The following is a 17,307-nucleotide window of genomic DNA, read 5'->3' as shown; positions in this document are numbered from 1 at the left end:
TTTCAAAAGATGTTTTTGGAAACAATTTAAAAAATTGATGGTTTTCTTGAAATTCATGATATAACATATATTTTAAATCATGTTTCAAGAAAATATAAATGAAAACTGACAAGATAATTTAGATCCACAAGGCAAAATATAATTAAAAGAATTCACCTATCATCTCCTCAAAGTATTCCAAAATATAAAATTTCCAGCAATATTTTAACCAAAATTCAGAGCTACGAGAACAAAGAGAAAATGTTGTCAGTAATCAGAAAGAAAAAATTTAAACAACTTGGAAGCACAGTAACCAACATTTATCATCTGTCAATATAAAGAAACAAAAGGAGAGAGTGTGCAGCTGCAGGAACGGAGTGATGCTGATATCAAAGGAACTTATTCCTTTAAGCTCATCTCGGAGTGATTCTGACAGTGAAACTGACAAAAAGGCAAAGAGGAAAAAGCAAGCTCTTCCAGAAAACACAAAAACCTATAAAGAAGAAAAAGATAGGAAAAAGTTCTAAAGCATCAGCTTTTTCCAAGCAAATCAGCAGCCGAAGATGATCATATGTTCCAGATTGGAAAAATGAGATATGTCAGTGTTCAGGACTCTAAAGGAAAAGTCCTAACTGATATTAGAGCATACTGGAGGGATCAGGAAGGTGAAATGAAACCTGGTAGAAAAGATATTTTTTTAAATCCAGAACAATGGAGCCAGCTGAAGTAACAGAATTCTGATACTGATGATGCAGTAAGAAAACTGTAAAATCAGGGCCATTAGAAACCTGTACTGTTTTAGCTGTTTTAATCAGTCTTTTTATATTGGCTTTTGTTTTCTAAACTATTTGTTTTCCAAGCTATTGTATATTTGGATTGCAAAACAATTTGTGAGATGAATCCTTTTCCCAGCAATATTGCTTCTAGGACTGTATCCCCAAGAGATCATAAAAATGGAAAAGGGCCCCACATATACAAAAATATTTATAGCAGCTCTCTTTGTGGTGGCCAAAAACTGGAAACCAAGGGGATGTGCATCAATTGAAGAATGGCTGAACAAGTTGTGGTATATGAATGTAACCGAATACTATTGTGCTATGAGAAATGATGAATAGGAAGACTTCAGAGAAGCCTGGAAAGACTTATATGAATTTATGCTGAGTGAATGGAATAGAACCAGGAGAAATTTGTACCCAGCAACAACCACAGTGTGCAAGGAATTTTTCTGGTAGACTTAGTAATTCAACAAAATGCATGGACTTAAAAAATTTCCAATGGATTCTTGAAGCAAAACACCTTCCACATCCAGAGAAAGAACTATGGAATTGGATTGAAGACAAAAATAAATCATTTTCATTTGTATTATATTATGTTTTGTTTTGTGGTTTCCCCCATTCATTTTAATTCTTCTATGCAACATGCATTTGACAGGAATGTACATGTAGAACCCATATAAGATTGTATGTCATTGCAAGGAAGAGGGGAGAAGGAAGGGGAAATATGGGGGTGTGAGTGGAAAAAAATCTCAGATATATGGAAGTGATTATCGAACATTGAAAAGAAATAAAATGATTCAATTTAAAGAAAGAAACAAAAAAATAAAAAGGCAAAAATATTTGCATTAGAAGTGTATTCTGAGTGAAGCTAATTGTCTATACTTTAACAAAAAGAAATGCTTTGCAATACACCACCTAGCGTAAAATAAAATCAAGTAATAAAATCTAACTCTTGTGACCTTTTTGATCAGAAGTGTTGGTTACTGGTAAGGCAAATATTAAAAATTTGTAGATCTTTTAGTTTCAGCTCAACTAATGTTAAAGAATCATTGAACAGCATTGAATTTAAAAATAAACCTTTGATTTGTGAAAACTAGAGCTTATCATCTTTTCTCTTCAAAGTATATAAAACTGATTTTTCATTATAATAGTTTTACCCCTTTCCCTCTTTATTTCTTTCATTTTTCCTTATGGTGGCTTCTCTTTTGAAACTAAAATTTCACTTCCTTCCCGTAATGATGTAATATTAATTTTAGAGATTTCAGTGGTGTTGAGATACTAAGGTATCACTCACTAGCGAATTGATTGTCAATTTAAATACGGTATATGGAAGGCTTAGAATTAATTCTAGTGTAATAAATATTGCATTATACTTAAAAATGAACATTGCTTGTATTTACTCTAAGCATGTGTATGTTAATTACTCCAGAGTTCTATGTAGTTGCCAAGTCACCTTGTTTAGTCTGCAGAAGATCAAGATATAAAAACCTTAATTTGCCTTTAGTTTTGAAAGATGTTTAGCGCTTTTGGGATGCTGTCTGTGAAAGCAGATACTATTGTTAAATTATCTCAGATTAGGCGGTCCTGAGCTCGGGGAAGGAGTCCATGCTGAGGGATGCCCAAGAAGTTCCAGGGCGAGAACACCAAGTCGGCCGCTGCTCGAGCGAGGAAGGCCGAGGCCAAAGCAGCAGCTGATGCCAAGCGGCAGCAGGAACTGGAGGATGCCTATTGGAAGGATGATGACAAACACGTCATGAGGAAGGAGCAGAGGAAGGAGGAGAAGGAGAAGCCCCGTCTAGAGCAACTGGAACGGAAGAAAGAGTTGCAGAGGCTGCTGGAAGAAGAAGACTCCAAGCTGAAGGGGAAGTCGCCCAAGCCCCTGACCCCCGGCAAAGTGACCCGGACCCAAATAAAGGAGACGCTCCGCCGAGACCAGCAACAGAAGGAAAATGAGGAGACAGTGGACAAACCAAAAAGTCCCCTTGAAGTACCTTTAGAGGAGAATGTCAACCGCCGCATCCCTGAGGAGGAGAGTGTGGAAGCCAGAACGATTGAAGATGCCATAGCTGTCCTCAGTGTTAATGACGACTCTGACCGCCACCCTGAGCGCCGCATGAAAGCTGCTTTAACTGCCTTTGAGGAACTGCACCTGCCAAGACTGAAGAAGGAGAACCCCAACATGCGTCTGTCCCAGCTGAAACAGCTGTTGAAGAAGGAGTGGATGAGGTCCCCTGACAACCCCATGAACCAGCGGACCATGGCCTATAATGCCCAGAAATAGAACTTGGGGAATGGAAACAGGCAGGGGAAGAGAGGGGACCCATCCTACTCTGTACCACTGGCTCCCAGACCCTCAAATTCAGGGTTTGGGGGACAGAGAAGAACAGCCCCAGATAGAACCAGTGGAATTTTTTTTTTAAACACATTTCCCTCCCCTGTTTTCAGCACTACTGATTAAAAGAGCAGTCACCACCCGTCCAAGGTTCCTGCTATCTGGCCTCTCCTGCTGCCTCCCTAGAAACGAGGCCCTGCCCTTCTCTGACTTCAAGGCAGAAAGTCCCCATCCCAGCTTCCCTGACCCAGCATGGCAGCACTGGTCACACACACACACACACACACACACACACACACACACACACACACACAGAGTCTCTCCCTCTCTCTCTCTTCCCCTCCCTCTCTCTCTCTCTCTCTCTCTCTCTCTCTCTCTCTCTCCTCCCCATCCCCCATTTTGGGAGTGGAGTGGGAATATACAGCTTTAGCTTTCATCTGCAGGGCCCTACAACTCAGCATCAATTTCTCAGGCCTCAATGACTTTGGCAAGGCAGTTAAGGGGCCTTCTTCCTCTCTTCTTAAACTGGGAGGTTGAGTCTGTCCCAGGTGATCAGGGCCTTTACCAGAGCTGAGGTCTAGATCCTAATTCTCCCTCTCAGCAGTTGGGCACCTGCTCCTCCTCCATAAGGCCCCTTCAAGCTAGTTGGATGGACCAGTTACCAGCACACCCCACATCCCCTTCACTCTGGTCATCCACTTTCCACAGGATTTCTGCCAACTTGACTCATGCCCAATTCCTCCTGAGCAGGTTCAGTAATAGGTGAAGCTTGCCTCCAAAGACCTTCATCGTGGGGCTCACTTATTCCCACTGTGGGGTTGTGAGCTGAACTACTCTAGCCAAGAAAAGATTTGGGGGGGTATTTTAATTTAATTTTTTTCATAACAAGTGATTTTAACTTAATTTTGCATAATTCCCACTCCAATATCAGTAACCAGAGACTAAAATCTTAGAGGTAAAAGTATGTCCTCTACCCAACCCCCCTACCACCCCTAGTGATGGTCCAAAATTCCCAGTTCTTGGCAGCACTGAGTTACTGACTTAACTGACTGCCTTCTCCTTCCACCTCCCACCTCCCCACCAAAACCTAAGGGACACAGTCCTGGGCATAGTCCAGTGTCCACCACTTGCCAAGGGATAGCCCCCACCTAGAGTTTTCCTGTTCTGGTTTGGGCCTAGGTAGTACCAGGACCTCCCTGGCACTAGAGAGATCCTGCTCCCAGCAAGAGCTTCCTCCTTTCTCAAGGGCTTGGTGTGTGTGTTTGGGGCTGTAGAAGGCTATGTCTGCTGCTTCTAAAAAGCATTTGCACTTTGGGATCCTCAAGTTTTTAAGGGCATCAGACTCTCTCACTCTTCTTGCAAGGTCACCTCCAGCAGCAGCAGAAGGCCACTAGGGAGCTAAGCAAGTAGGTAAAGGTGGGGTGACCACTCTGCATAGCCCTCAGACTCCATCTCAACTTTTCTCCCTTTCCCCTCATCAGAGGCATAAAAACGTTTGTCTTTTTGGTTTTAACTTGCAGACAATTGAACACCACTAAAGGACAAGGCCGAAGCCTACCCTGCTTAGTGTCAGGAGACTCCTCCCCTTTTGGCTCCCACTGAGAAGGACGTAGACTGTTTGGAGGCTTAACCCTGAAAGAACCAGGGAATTTGGAGCAAACCTTTTACTCCCCAGGCTGAGAGGGACTAGAGGGTCCCCAGGGGAAACTGGAAGGGTAGAAGGGGTAAAAAAAAATTTTTTAAAGCCTTTTGGTTTGAGTGGGGAAACCTGTTCTCCACACCCAGGAGATTTCTTTCTTCCATGCTGAAATCCTATCCATCCTGCAAGGTACATGCCTAGGAAGTTCTCCAATTACCCCACTCCCCAACAAGAAGTAAACTAGATCCCCAGCTCATGTCTTGCCCTTCCTGTGATCTTTATCCCATCTTTGTTGTAGTTTTTACATGGGCCCCTGTCTTTTCCCAACTAGTTTGGGTGCTCACCCGAGGACTCACGGTGGAGGGTCATCCATTCTCTCTCTCTTCCCCTCACTATGTAGCCCGTAACAGGTCCCCGCACACAGTAGGTGCTCAGTGTGCAATCTATTCGTTAAATAAACAACTGGGTCCAAAAAAAAAAAAAAAATTATCTCAGATTAGGATTTAATAAAAATACAGAAAGTAACTGGTCCTAACTTTTTGTTATAGATATGGAGAATTTGATATGTACGATAGTATATTAACTTTGTCATCAGAGAAGTAGTTATGCTTAACCATGGTGCTATATTATTATGGTAAACTTTTATAAAAATAGGCTGACACTTGTTTTCTATAGTTTCTCCCACAGTAGTCTGTTAGGAATGACACTATTTTGGTCATGTACTTAAGTGCCAACATGCAGCTAAGTGGATTTGATTGGCCTACACTTAGCTTTCTGCTCTTTTACCATATTGTGTCTAAAGAGGGAGGCACAGAAATGGTGACATAGAAAATGCATGAACACTTTGGTAGCAGGCATAATAGAATAAGATCTGAAGAGGGCATTAATAGAGGTGTTTGTGGAACCATGCAATGCTTGTGAAACTGTTGTGTGTGTTAAAGGGAAATGTAACTGAGTAGTCAGAAAAAATGAGAAGACTAATAGTCATACAGCTTTAGATCAAAGGCAAGTAGGGATAAGAATACTTATATTTTGAATGATCCAAACTTGATTACATTTTTATAATAGAATATACATTCAGGTAGGACTATGAAAAATGTGATTCTTTAAATGTGGTGGCACTTTAAGATCAATTCACATAACTATGTGATTATGATTTACTCATATATATTGTTTCTTTAAGACCTTTTATTGATAAATTCTTGTAACGAAGTGGATTTGAATTTGGTAGCAAACGACAAATGCTTACTGCTATCAGTCAGCTCAGATTTTTGATAGTGTTTCATTAGTTCCCTGCCTAAGAACTCCGCCCTTTCAATTAAATGTATTCATTTCATTTGCAGCCCAGAAAACATTTAATAATAGAATAGTCAGAAATTAAATTTTAAGATTATCTGGCAAATGATTATAGTTACTAATTCTTAACTGAAAGTTACTCTTTTTAAGTAAGAATTTTTTCCTTTTTTAAATGAATTCTTATAGTACGCTTCATTGTATTTTGATTAAGTAAATACTTTGGGGGAATAAGGAAATTTTGGTATATAATAGTATCTATGATATAGACCAAAATATTCAAATTGTAGTCCTCTAGATTGAAATTTTGCCCAATTTTTGAGGGAAGCATTTTACCCTTTGAACTTACATGATAGATGATTTAAAAGCAGTATTCCTTTCTAAATAACAGGAATGAGTTGAAGCAAAGGACTTCAGTTTGGTTGGTAGGGAATAATGAAATGATGTGTTTCAAATCTTTAAATGGATTAAGCTAGCATATTAATATACTTTGCTATGATGAAGGTGGTGCTGAAATCCATCAGTAATCTAGATGTTGAGTAGTTTGTTAAAATACTTATAAGTATACTTATAAGTATAAGTATAAGTAACATCAATATTAGTAACAACTTGTTATCTTTTAAAATGACACATCAAGTATCCCAACTTAGTTTTCAGTACATAGTTAATTTTTATTATTGTTTGTATGGGTTAGGCTGTTGGGTCAAATTAAAGGGACATGTTACCTTATTCTCATTCTTCAATTTAAAATCTCTTGACAAGTAAAATTTTGCCCTGGAAGTAAGCATGATAGTTAAAGAACTGATGTATTGACATTTAGGCCTCAGTAAATTGCGCTATTACTCCAGTGTGAAAACCTGTTATTAATGACCAAAAAATTCTCTGATGCATTGTTATTTTATGCTTTACAAGTACAAAATATCTTCTAGAGAAAAGCATGTACTTTGTCAGCTCTTAAAGATGTTGTGATGATGTTCAACCTTTTTTTAAATAGAAGAATTTGGGAGCCAGAGCCAAGATGGCAGAGTAGAAAGACAGACCTGAAAAAGCCCCCCCCCCCCCAACCATAGCCCATCAGATACCTGTAAAAATGACTGTAAAAAAATTATAGAGCAGTAGAAGCCACAAAACGACAGAGTGAAAGAGATTTCCATACCAAGACAGCCTGGAAGGTCAACAGGAAAGGTCTATCCCACTGGGTGCAGAGTAGAACACAACTCAATGTGGGCCATGCATCATAGATAGCACCTGAGTAGACCCTTGGGGGCAGAATCCCCTGCATCAACTGCCTGTTCCCAGATTGCTCAACCTATAAACATCAAAGACAGCTTCAAAGGTCAGTGAGAAACATCTTTCACCTGCCTGAGAAGGGAACACAGTCTGGAGCTGACAGCAGCAGCCATTGCAACAGCAGCATCCATTTTTGGAACTCTCCACGTAAAGCACTTGGGGGAATTGAGCCACTGAACTGGATCTCAGCTTTGAGTGGTTCGCCTGAGATGAGAAAAAGTGCTCACAGTGGAGCTTGGAGTAGCTCTGGAGAGGGAGCCCTGCTGGAATATCCTGGGCAAAACAGAGTACTTCCATTTGCTCCTACACCAGAGTGCAGGCTAGATAGGAAAGAGTAAACTCCTCTCCCTTTATTGTGTCACCGCAGAGGACCTGAAAACTTACAGACACCCAGAGTATGTCTTCCTGTGGACAAAGGACTCAAAAGTCAAGTAACTGGGAAAAAAATAAAATTATAGAAGGCTACATTCTTGGTGAACAGGTGTCTTCTTCCATCCTTTTGGGTGAGGAAAAACAATGAATAACATCAGAGGAAGATTTAAAAGTCATGGCTTGCAAAGTAAATATGCACTCCTCTCAGGCCATTGAAGAGTTAAAAAAAGGATTTTGATAATCAAGTAAGAGAGTTGGGAAGAGAAATGAGAGCGATGCAAGAAAATCATGAAAAGTGATTCAACAGTTTGCTAAAGGAGACTCAAAAAAACACTGCAGAAAATAGCTCCTTTATAAATAGGCTAACTCAATAGGCAAAAGAGGTCTAAAAAGCAAATGAGGAGAATAATGCCTTAAAAAGCAGAATAAGTCAAATGGAAAAGGAGGTTCAAAAGATCACTGAACAAAATAGTCTTTAAAAATTAGAATGGAGCAGATGGAAGCTAATGATTTTAAGAGAAATCAAGAAATTACAAAACAAAACCAAAAGAATGAAAAAAATAGGAGATAATGTGAAAAATCTCACTAGAGAAACAACTGACCTAGAAAACAGATCCAAGAGAAACAATTTAAAATTTATGGGACTACAAGAAAACCATGAACAAAAAAGAGCCTAGACATTACCTTTCATGAAATTGTCAAGGTAGATTGCCCTGATATTCTAGAACCAGAGGGCAAAATAAATATTGAAAGAATCCACTGATCACATGCTGAAATGCGTTAAAAAAGATAAACATCTGGAAACATTGTAGCCAAATTCTAGAGTTCACAAGTCAAGGAGAAAATATTGCAGACAGCTAGAAAGAAACAATTCAAGCATTGTGGCAATACAATCAGTATAACCCAAAGATCTAGCAGTTTCTACATTAAGGTTCTGAAGGGCTTGAAATATGGTATTCCAGAAATCAAAAGAACTAGGATTAAAATCAAGAATCACCTACCCAGATAAACTGAGTATAATAATTCAGGGGAAGAATGGCCATTCAATTGAATAGAGGTCTTTCTTGATGAAACATTCTTGATGAAAATGCCAGAGCTGAGTAGAAAATCTGACTTTCAAACACAAGAAACAAGTGCAGCATGAAAAGGTAAACCAGAAGAAGAAATAATAAGGGACTTTTTAAAGTTGAACTGTTTACATTCTTACATGGAAAGATAATATTTGTAAATCTTGTAATTTTTCTCAGTGTTTGGGTAGTTGGAGGGATTACACACACACACATTGACACAGAGCACAGGGTGAGTTGAAAAGGAAGGGATGATATCTAAAAATAAAATTAAGAGGTGAGAATATATTGGGAGAAGGGATGAAGAAATAGATTGGGGTAAATTATCTCTCATTAAAGAGGCAAGAAAAAGTTTTTCAGTGGAGGAAAAAATGAATGAGGTGAGAGGCAAAAAGTGAAGCTTACTCTCATCACATTTGACCTAAGAAGGGAATAACATGCTCACTCAATTTGATATGAAAATCTATCTTACACTACAGGAAAGAAGGGAAGAAGGGGATAAGTGGGGGTGGGGGGATGATAGAAGGGAGGGCAAATGGGAGGAGAGAGTAATTAGAAGTAAACATTTTGGGGGAAGGACAAGGTCAAAAGAGACAATAGAATGAAGGGGGACAAGATAAGATGGAGGCAAATATAGTTAGTTTTACACAACATGACTGTTATAGAAGTCTTTTGCAAACCTACAATTATATAGCTTATATTGAATTGCTTGCCTTGTCAGTAGAGATGGGTGGGGAGGGAGAAAATTGGAGCTCAAGTTTTAGGAATGAAGGCTGAAAATTGTTTTTGCATACAACTGGTAAATAAGAAATACAGGTAATGGGATATAGAAACCTATCTGGCCCTACAAGAAAAGAGAGAAGTTGGGAATAAGGGAAGAGAGGGTTGTGATAGAAAGGAGGACAAACTGGAGGAGAGGGTAATCAGAATGCATGCCTTTTTTGGGTGGGTGGAGGGAAGAAATGGGGAGAAAATTTGGAACTCAAAATTTTGTGGAAATAAATGTTGAAACTAGAAATAAATAAATAAACATTAAACAATAAATAGAAGCAGTAGCGTGTAATGGAGGACATGTTAAACGTTACTTTTCTCATTCATAAAATTAGGGAGTTGGGCTAGATGATGACATATTAAATCCTTCTAAATTTATGATCTAAATCTATAATCCTATAGATTTTTGGCTGACACTTACCATGGGCAAGTCACATATTTGTATATCAGTTTACTAGTCTGTGAAATGGAGATTATAATAGTTCACTTCTGGTTGTGAGGAAAGTGCTATGTAAGTCTTAAAGGTGTATTTATATAAAAGAACTAAGGATATTTAGAAAAAAATAGAAGCTATTTGACTGATGAGGAAGGACAGAAATATCTTTGTCACTTTATTCCAAGGTGGAAGAGGTTATATGCAATTTTAAGCAAATTTCTGAAGTGTTCCTTGCAGTCTGGAAGACATGTTTGAATAGCTCCAAAAAACTAAAAACAAATATGCTGCAGGTGACTAATGCACATTGTCTATTTTACTGAGTTTTTAGGCAATGTTGTTCCTTGATAGCTGTGCATTGTATTTGATGGTTTAAGATTTGATATGTAATCATAAAAATTAAAGCTTATCAATATTAATAAAATTCAGTGTTCAAAAGGATCAAGAGTTGACTAAATCAGTGTAGTGGATTGACAACTTAGAAACCATATTTGGAATTTGGTGATACAGAATAAAGTCTTTGAATAAAATATTTAAGTCCATTGACTGGTTCAATATACTACTTGATGTCGTTAATGGTTCACACTGGTCCAATTGCTTATCATTGATGTATACAGTATGATTTATATCTATGTCAATAGGGTGAAAAATCATTAGTGCAAAATGTAAATACAATTGAGTATGCCTGTACCATATACTCCTTTTAAGCTATTTCTTCTAATGAAAATGAGGCCAGCACAATAATCAAAACTGAAAATTTTTTTTGGATAAAACGTGATGAGAATGCTATCTCTGGAGAGTAAAAATTCACAAATTATTAATGCATAATTCTGGTAACTAAAATCAGTTTGTTAAACATTGTGAAATGTCTGTATTCTTTGGTACTGTCTGCCATGGAGAATATAATGCTCCATCTGAGAATATTTTAAATGTTGAAGTAACAATTAGAAATGTGCAGTTTTGCAGGTGGGAAAGGAATTGAGATTACAAGAAAGAATAACCTATCCAAGAAAGATAAGTATAATTCTAAGGGGGAAAAAATGAACATTTAACGAAAAAGAAAAATTTCAATCCTTCTTGATGCAAAAGCCAAGATGAAATAAAAATTCGGCATTCAAGTACAAGAGTAAATACAATTATACAAAGGTAAATATAAGTGAGAAATCATAAAGGATTTGATAATTGCAAACTGCATGGGAAAAATGATTCATGAGTCTCCTGTTAATATTATTATCATGGGTTCATCTATAGCAAATAATTTGGTTTTTACTTTGGTTATCAGGAAGCTGATATTATCAAAAATTATGTAGCATATCAAGAAGGCAAGCAAAAGCATTATACATCCTCACAGTATGATGTTATAAACAGACAGAGGTTCTACCCAACTGCAAGAAAATCACCTCTCATGAGAATGAAGGAAATATGTCAGGGAGCAGATATGCTCATATTTGGGATTTAGGTGCAAATTATATATCCTAAGATTGACTATGGTTGAGAACATGTAATGGGTAAAAACTATAATAAGGGGATTCCTAATCAGAACCAGACATGATACTAAAATTTTCTGTGTCACTTACTAATAGCAGGCTTGAATGATAATTGGTTAAGGGGGATTTCCGTTTTGGGAACTCAACCTGGGGGAATTATCTAATGCTATGTAAAGAAATAGTAAAAAAGAAAAAGTCTAGCTCAGAACCTTGCAGTCAATCAAGAATTTCATTCCATCAAAATGCTGCAAATCTTATCTGACATAGACTTATAAATATAAAACTGCAAGCTGTCTTTTTTTATTTGAAATTATGGATATTAGGACTACTTAGCTTATGGGTATCCATGTTTGAGTTCTTCTGTAACTACATATCAAACAATAACCATCCCATCCAATAATAACTATACCGTCAAACAATAGAAAATTTATGATTATATTTTAAAGAGGCATTACTTGGCTTTCTCTTACACCACAGAAATTCTTCTTTATATTCAGAAGTTGTAAATTATACCTTGATATGTGCTTTGTTCTATTTGGTTTTCTTTTATTTTGCTTTTGTTTATTATAAGTTCAGATTCAATTCCTAGGTTGGTACTTTCTGTCAGCAGCAATCTCTGCTTTAACCCCCAATTGGATGGATTGGGAAGGTCTTTACAGGTCCTATCCCTTCTACAGACTGGATACTACTTTCATTGCCTTGAGAAAATTCTGTCTAATAAAAAAATATATTAATTTAAATTGAAACTTCACTATTTAGAATGTAAGCTCCTTGAGTACAGGGCCCAAATCAATTATGTCCTTTTTCCCAGTGCCTAACACTTTGTCTGACATAGAAAATACTCAATAAATTCTTATTTAATTGAAATGAATTACATAAATGAATTGAATTTCAGTTGAGTTGAATTACAGAAAAGAACAGTGAACATAGATTTGGAAGGGAATACAAAATAAGGAAATTTAAGAATCTCATGGCAACTGAAAAGAGATATTTTAAATTTAGATCATTTGTAAACTGATGAATATACCAGTGAGATAAAATGAGACTAATTCTCATTCATGTGCTGAAAAAAGGGTGTGTGTAAATAAATTCAGTTAATGTTATACTAACAGGAAACTATTTTGGAAATGTTGTATACAGCTAAAAAACAAACGTAGGCCAACCCCCGGAAACAAAACTTCTGATGGAAATGTCAACTATTAAAGCAATTGGAAGATGTCATTGAGAGAATAACACAGACATTTCTGGTAGTGCAGACAATTCTGGTGCTGAAACTGGCTATCAGCCAAAAGGAACAGGTACGATATTAACTAGATTAAAAAGAAAGCAGAATATTAAGAACAGAAATGAAAGGTAATAGGTGATGCATTTCCTCTAAGAAAATGGGTCAGAAGGGTCATTAAAACTATTACTATAGGAATTAAGGAAACAGAAAAAATAAGTCCTGCTCCGCACTTTCAAAGATAGTAGCTGAGATTGAAACAAGAGATAAAAGAGGGAAGACCTAGAATGAATGCCAGGTAGTCAATCACTAAATAATATTGGCTGAGTCGAAAGAAATATTCAAAATAATTTGTTCAAGTAAATAGGAATTTCATGAAGTGGTCAAGATGCTCAAACACTCTCCAAACCGGTATTTTAATTCTATAAGTTGGTAAAATAAGAAAGATTGGTTCGTAAGTCTGCCAATAGTACGTTATATTACCGTCTACTAGTATCCACACAATCCAGGGGAAAGTGTGTTTAGGTTTAGAGAAAACATGCTGAAAAGGTGTAACCCAGTTCTCAGAAGTCTCATCTTAATTTAGTGTTGCTCTTCTACATGAAATCTTTTAGAATCTTTAAACTTTGCCCAATCCATCTTTAGCTCTTGACGCCGCCATCAATTGGTCTGGTGATCTAAGTAGGACAGTGAAGGGAATCTGAGAAGTCCTTTCAACTTTTAAAATTTATGAGGCCTCACACTAGACAAAGGTTAAGGAAGGAACTAGACCAAGATAGAGTCCTTATCTTCTGCCTCTTTCCATTTACAATTTATTCCTTATCGTGGAGAGTAGCTGGAATATCATCTCCTCTTCATTGGCTCAAAACTCATCAGCCTGATCTGACTTCATAGTTTGTAGAATTTCATGGGAGTTTTAAAGCAAATTTGAACAAACTGCTTGTGAAATATCTCTCCAGTTTATCCAAGTCATTTTTCTACTTCTTCTAAAAGCTATTATTTATTACTTCAATAGACAAGTGTTCTCATCTGGTTAAGATAGCAAGGATTAGAATTTACGTAATATTTAACTTGATATTTGCTACAAAACTGAAATCGTGACTTGCTTCATTTACTTATTTATATTCTACTTTAAGTCATAGGGCAATGGGAGAATTTCAGTGTCCCAGTCATACATTCAGATTTTGCCCCTACAACTTTTATAATTACTGATACTCCTCAGGCTATACTAGTCAATCACTTATTCTTTGTGTACTCCCATGCAGCACCCTATATTCTGGTCACATTTAAGGATTTATATATTCCTGTTACTGGAGCAAGATTCAGTCCAGTTATATAGAACCATTTCTCAAAGAATGTGTGCTTATAATGTACAAACAAGTACCTATATAAACTATCCATGTGGTAGAAATTCTACACAGAAGGCACTCCATCTCCAATATCTGGACCTTTGTATCTGGTATCTCACATATCTGAAATAAGCTTCCTATTTTCCCTCTCCTCTTTGAATACCTCTGTATGAAGCCTTTCCTATTTGCCTTATTTGCATTTGCCTCTTCTTCCAAGGTTACCTTGTATTCATTGAATTTATTTTGTATGTAGTCGTATATACTTTTCTCTCCCTTTTTCTGTCTCCAGTGATAATTATAATAGTCAAGTACATAGTAGGTGATTAATAAATTTTGGTGGTTGTTTTTTTCTGCTAATTAATGAAATTGCACAATAGGAAAAAAGTCACATCTAATTTTGTTTTTTACCATATCATCCTCGATAACATATTGTTACCCTAAATGATATATAATGCAGTATTTAAAAGTGAGATTTTCTCAAGTTCCTTTATAGACTCCTTAAATAGGTTTTTGTTATTGCTTCATTCACTATTCTCCTTCATTGGAAAATTAAGATCATCTCACCAATGGAAAACTTATTTATGACAAACTAAGAATGTAATAAAAATAGCAACTCATTTATATAGCACTTGACAATTTCAAGAGTACTTACGTCAATTTTTGCAAATGCTGTTAACCACGTTTCACTAATGATAAAATGGAGGAAAAGAGTCAGTGTTGAGAGAAATATTTGAAACAAAATTTCAGCTTCAAGTCTGGACTACAATTCTACTACATTTTTCTATTTAACCAGGCTTCCTTTTCAGATAGTATAAATGAAGAGTTGTTCCAGGTTAGAAATGGCACAGTGAATATATCCATGTCCATTAGTGGAGGTTTGGGGGGAAAGGAGATTGGTACATGAATAGTTGCTGAAATACCAATATTAAAAATAGGGAGATTTAATCTCAAAACAAAACAAATTAGAATATATCATAAATTTTTATTAAAAAAAAATTGTCCAAACCCTTTAGTTTCTACTTTCGTAAGTATGTTATCATTTAAATGCTACTGTTTCTAAAATCTTTGTTTTTGTTCATAGGTTATGTGGTGGCCTAAAAAATTCTGAAAGGTGAAATTGTGTTTGATAAATTTATGTGACAGGGTTTTTTTTTAATTGTAAACCTAGTCTGCAACTTGAATTTATTTTCTCTTTGTTTCCTTTAAATTGACAGGGGTTGAGATGTTAAGTCATGAAGACACAAGTTCAATGGAAAACCTATTTCTCTTCTTGAGAGGCAGCAATATGTATTAAATACAGTGTTATATTTGTAGTCATGAAGACCTTGTTTTGAAATCTGCCACTAACTTTTAATAGACATATTTAAACTGAGTAAATCATTTAGGTACTTTTAGTATCAGTTTTCATATGAATAAAATGAGTGTAATAATAGCATCTATCTCACAGGACTGTTCTGAGAATCATGAGATAATGTCTATAACTTGCTTTGCAAAATTAAAATGGCATTTAAATATAAAGTTTATGATGGTGGCAACTTGTTTTAAGCATAATATTTTCATGGATTTATGTCCTTGCTTGGACAATTGTTAGCTATGTAACCATGAGCCAATTACTTGCCTCTTCTCTCTTATTTCACTTATTGGTTCTTTTATTGTGATAAAGGCATGAACATCTCATAGAGATTGTTTGTTTGTTTGTTTGTTAGCTTTTGGAATTTGTATCCTCAACAATTAACAGAAGGTTTGTTGAATGAAAGTCACTTAATCAATGTTTGTTGGTAGAGTGATTCACTTTTTTGAGCTTCTTTTCGTTATAAAAGATAATCATTAAACAACATGATAAAAATATTAGTTATTATGAAAGATAATAATTGTGAAACTTCATCATTTTATTCTTGTGAGGAATATCCCTTCAGAATTTTTAAACTATAGAAATATAAATTAGCATTACTCCATTTGAGACACTTTCTACTATTATATTTGTTTAAAAATGAAAATGTGATAGTATAATTACATATTATTAAATGTTCTTTATTAGTCTTCTGTGTGTTTGAGTAGGTACATATATCTGTGGTGTCTTTCTCTTCAAACTTGAAAAGAGGTTAAATGAAAATAGGATGTCAGATATTTGCTCTCTTCCTGCCCTTATTGCTTCTTGTGTCATTCAGTGAATTCAAGTGTACCAAGGAAACATAGTTTTGGTCTGGAAACAGATTATTTTTTCTGGTGAACTGATATTTCTACATGGCAGCTCTTTGAAATTATAGCTGGTTAAGCAATGTAAAAGGAACAAGGTTTTTTTTTTGTTTGTTTTTTGATATATACAATGAAGAGAAATTTCTTCAAAATATTTTATGTGTTCCAACTTGTTCCATACAGTCATTGAGTGTGTTATCAGTTTCCAAATCATAAATACTTGAAAGTAGATTGATGCCTGAAATGAAATATGCACTCATTTACATTTTGGCTGAATTTCAAGCTATAACATGAAATTATAATTTTATTCAAGATCATTTTAAATCACCTCAAGGAAATAAAAGAAAATACACTAAAAGATTTTTTAAAGGTTTTTACTATACTTAGCCACAGAACCTTTTGCTCTTTTTAATGAATGAGGAGTCATACTTTCTGATACAGATGAAGAAACTCAGGGTAATAGAGCAAAATTTTCAGTAACAGAAGGGTGCAAATTGCAATCTTATATTCAGTAAACTAAATATAGAATGTGGAAAATAACAGAGGAAACTACATCTAATTATTATACAATTTCTGTTTATCAGGATCTATTCCTGTCTGAGGCCTTAATTTAGCTAATCATTTTGAATTTGTCATTAGTTATAAAAATACATAGCAAGGGAATAGCTACCAGTTACTTCCTAAGGAAATAACTATTTTTTAGAAAGAAAGGAAAGGGGCAGACCCAAGATGGGAGAGTAAGGCAGAGACTTCACCTGAGTTATCCCAAATCTCCTTTAAAAAAACAAACATTAAAATAATACCTCACAAATGAAGTTCAGAGCAGTATAACCTAGAAAAACATGGAGTAAAACAATTTCCCAGCACAAAACAACTTATAAAGTAAGCAGAAAATATTTAACTCACTGAGTAAGAATGGAGTTCAGTTCAGCACAGTCTAAATCCATTAAAAGCCAGCAGCAGGCACTGGGGAAGACTGAATTCACAGCAACAGAGGGTTCTGGAGCTCTCAGACCACAAAGTGATCAATATACTGGTCAGAAGGAGATTACAGGGGATTCTTTGCTGGCACTTGGAGCAAGACTCAGTTGCACTGCTCAT

General features: G+C 36.0%; 2 pseudogenes; both read left to right on the top strand.

Annotated features, from left to right (window-relative positions):
• Positions 1-359: 359 nt before the first annotated feature.
• Positions 360-748, top strand: LOC140523763 (activated RNA polymerase II transcriptional coactivator p15 pseudogene; annotated as a pseudogene).
• A 1,589-nt stretch (positions 749-2,337) lies between these two features.
• LOC140526588 (coiled-coil domain-containing protein 124 pseudogene) lies at positions 2,338-3,229 on the top strand (annotated as a pseudogene).
• The last annotated feature ends 14,078 nt before the right edge of the window (positions 3,230-17,307 follow it).

Source organism: Notamacropus eugenii, chromosome 2 (assembly GCF_028372415.1).
Source record: "Notamacropus eugenii isolate mMacEug1 chromosome 2, mMacEug1.pri_v2, whole genome shotgun sequence".
In the NCBI taxonomy this organism is placed as follows: Eukaryota; Metazoa; Chordata; class Mammalia; order Diprotodontia; family Macropodidae; genus Notamacropus; species Notamacropus eugenii.
The sequence above is the reverse complement of the archived record's forward strand: the minus strand, read 5'-3'. Positions and strand labels throughout refer to the sequence as shown.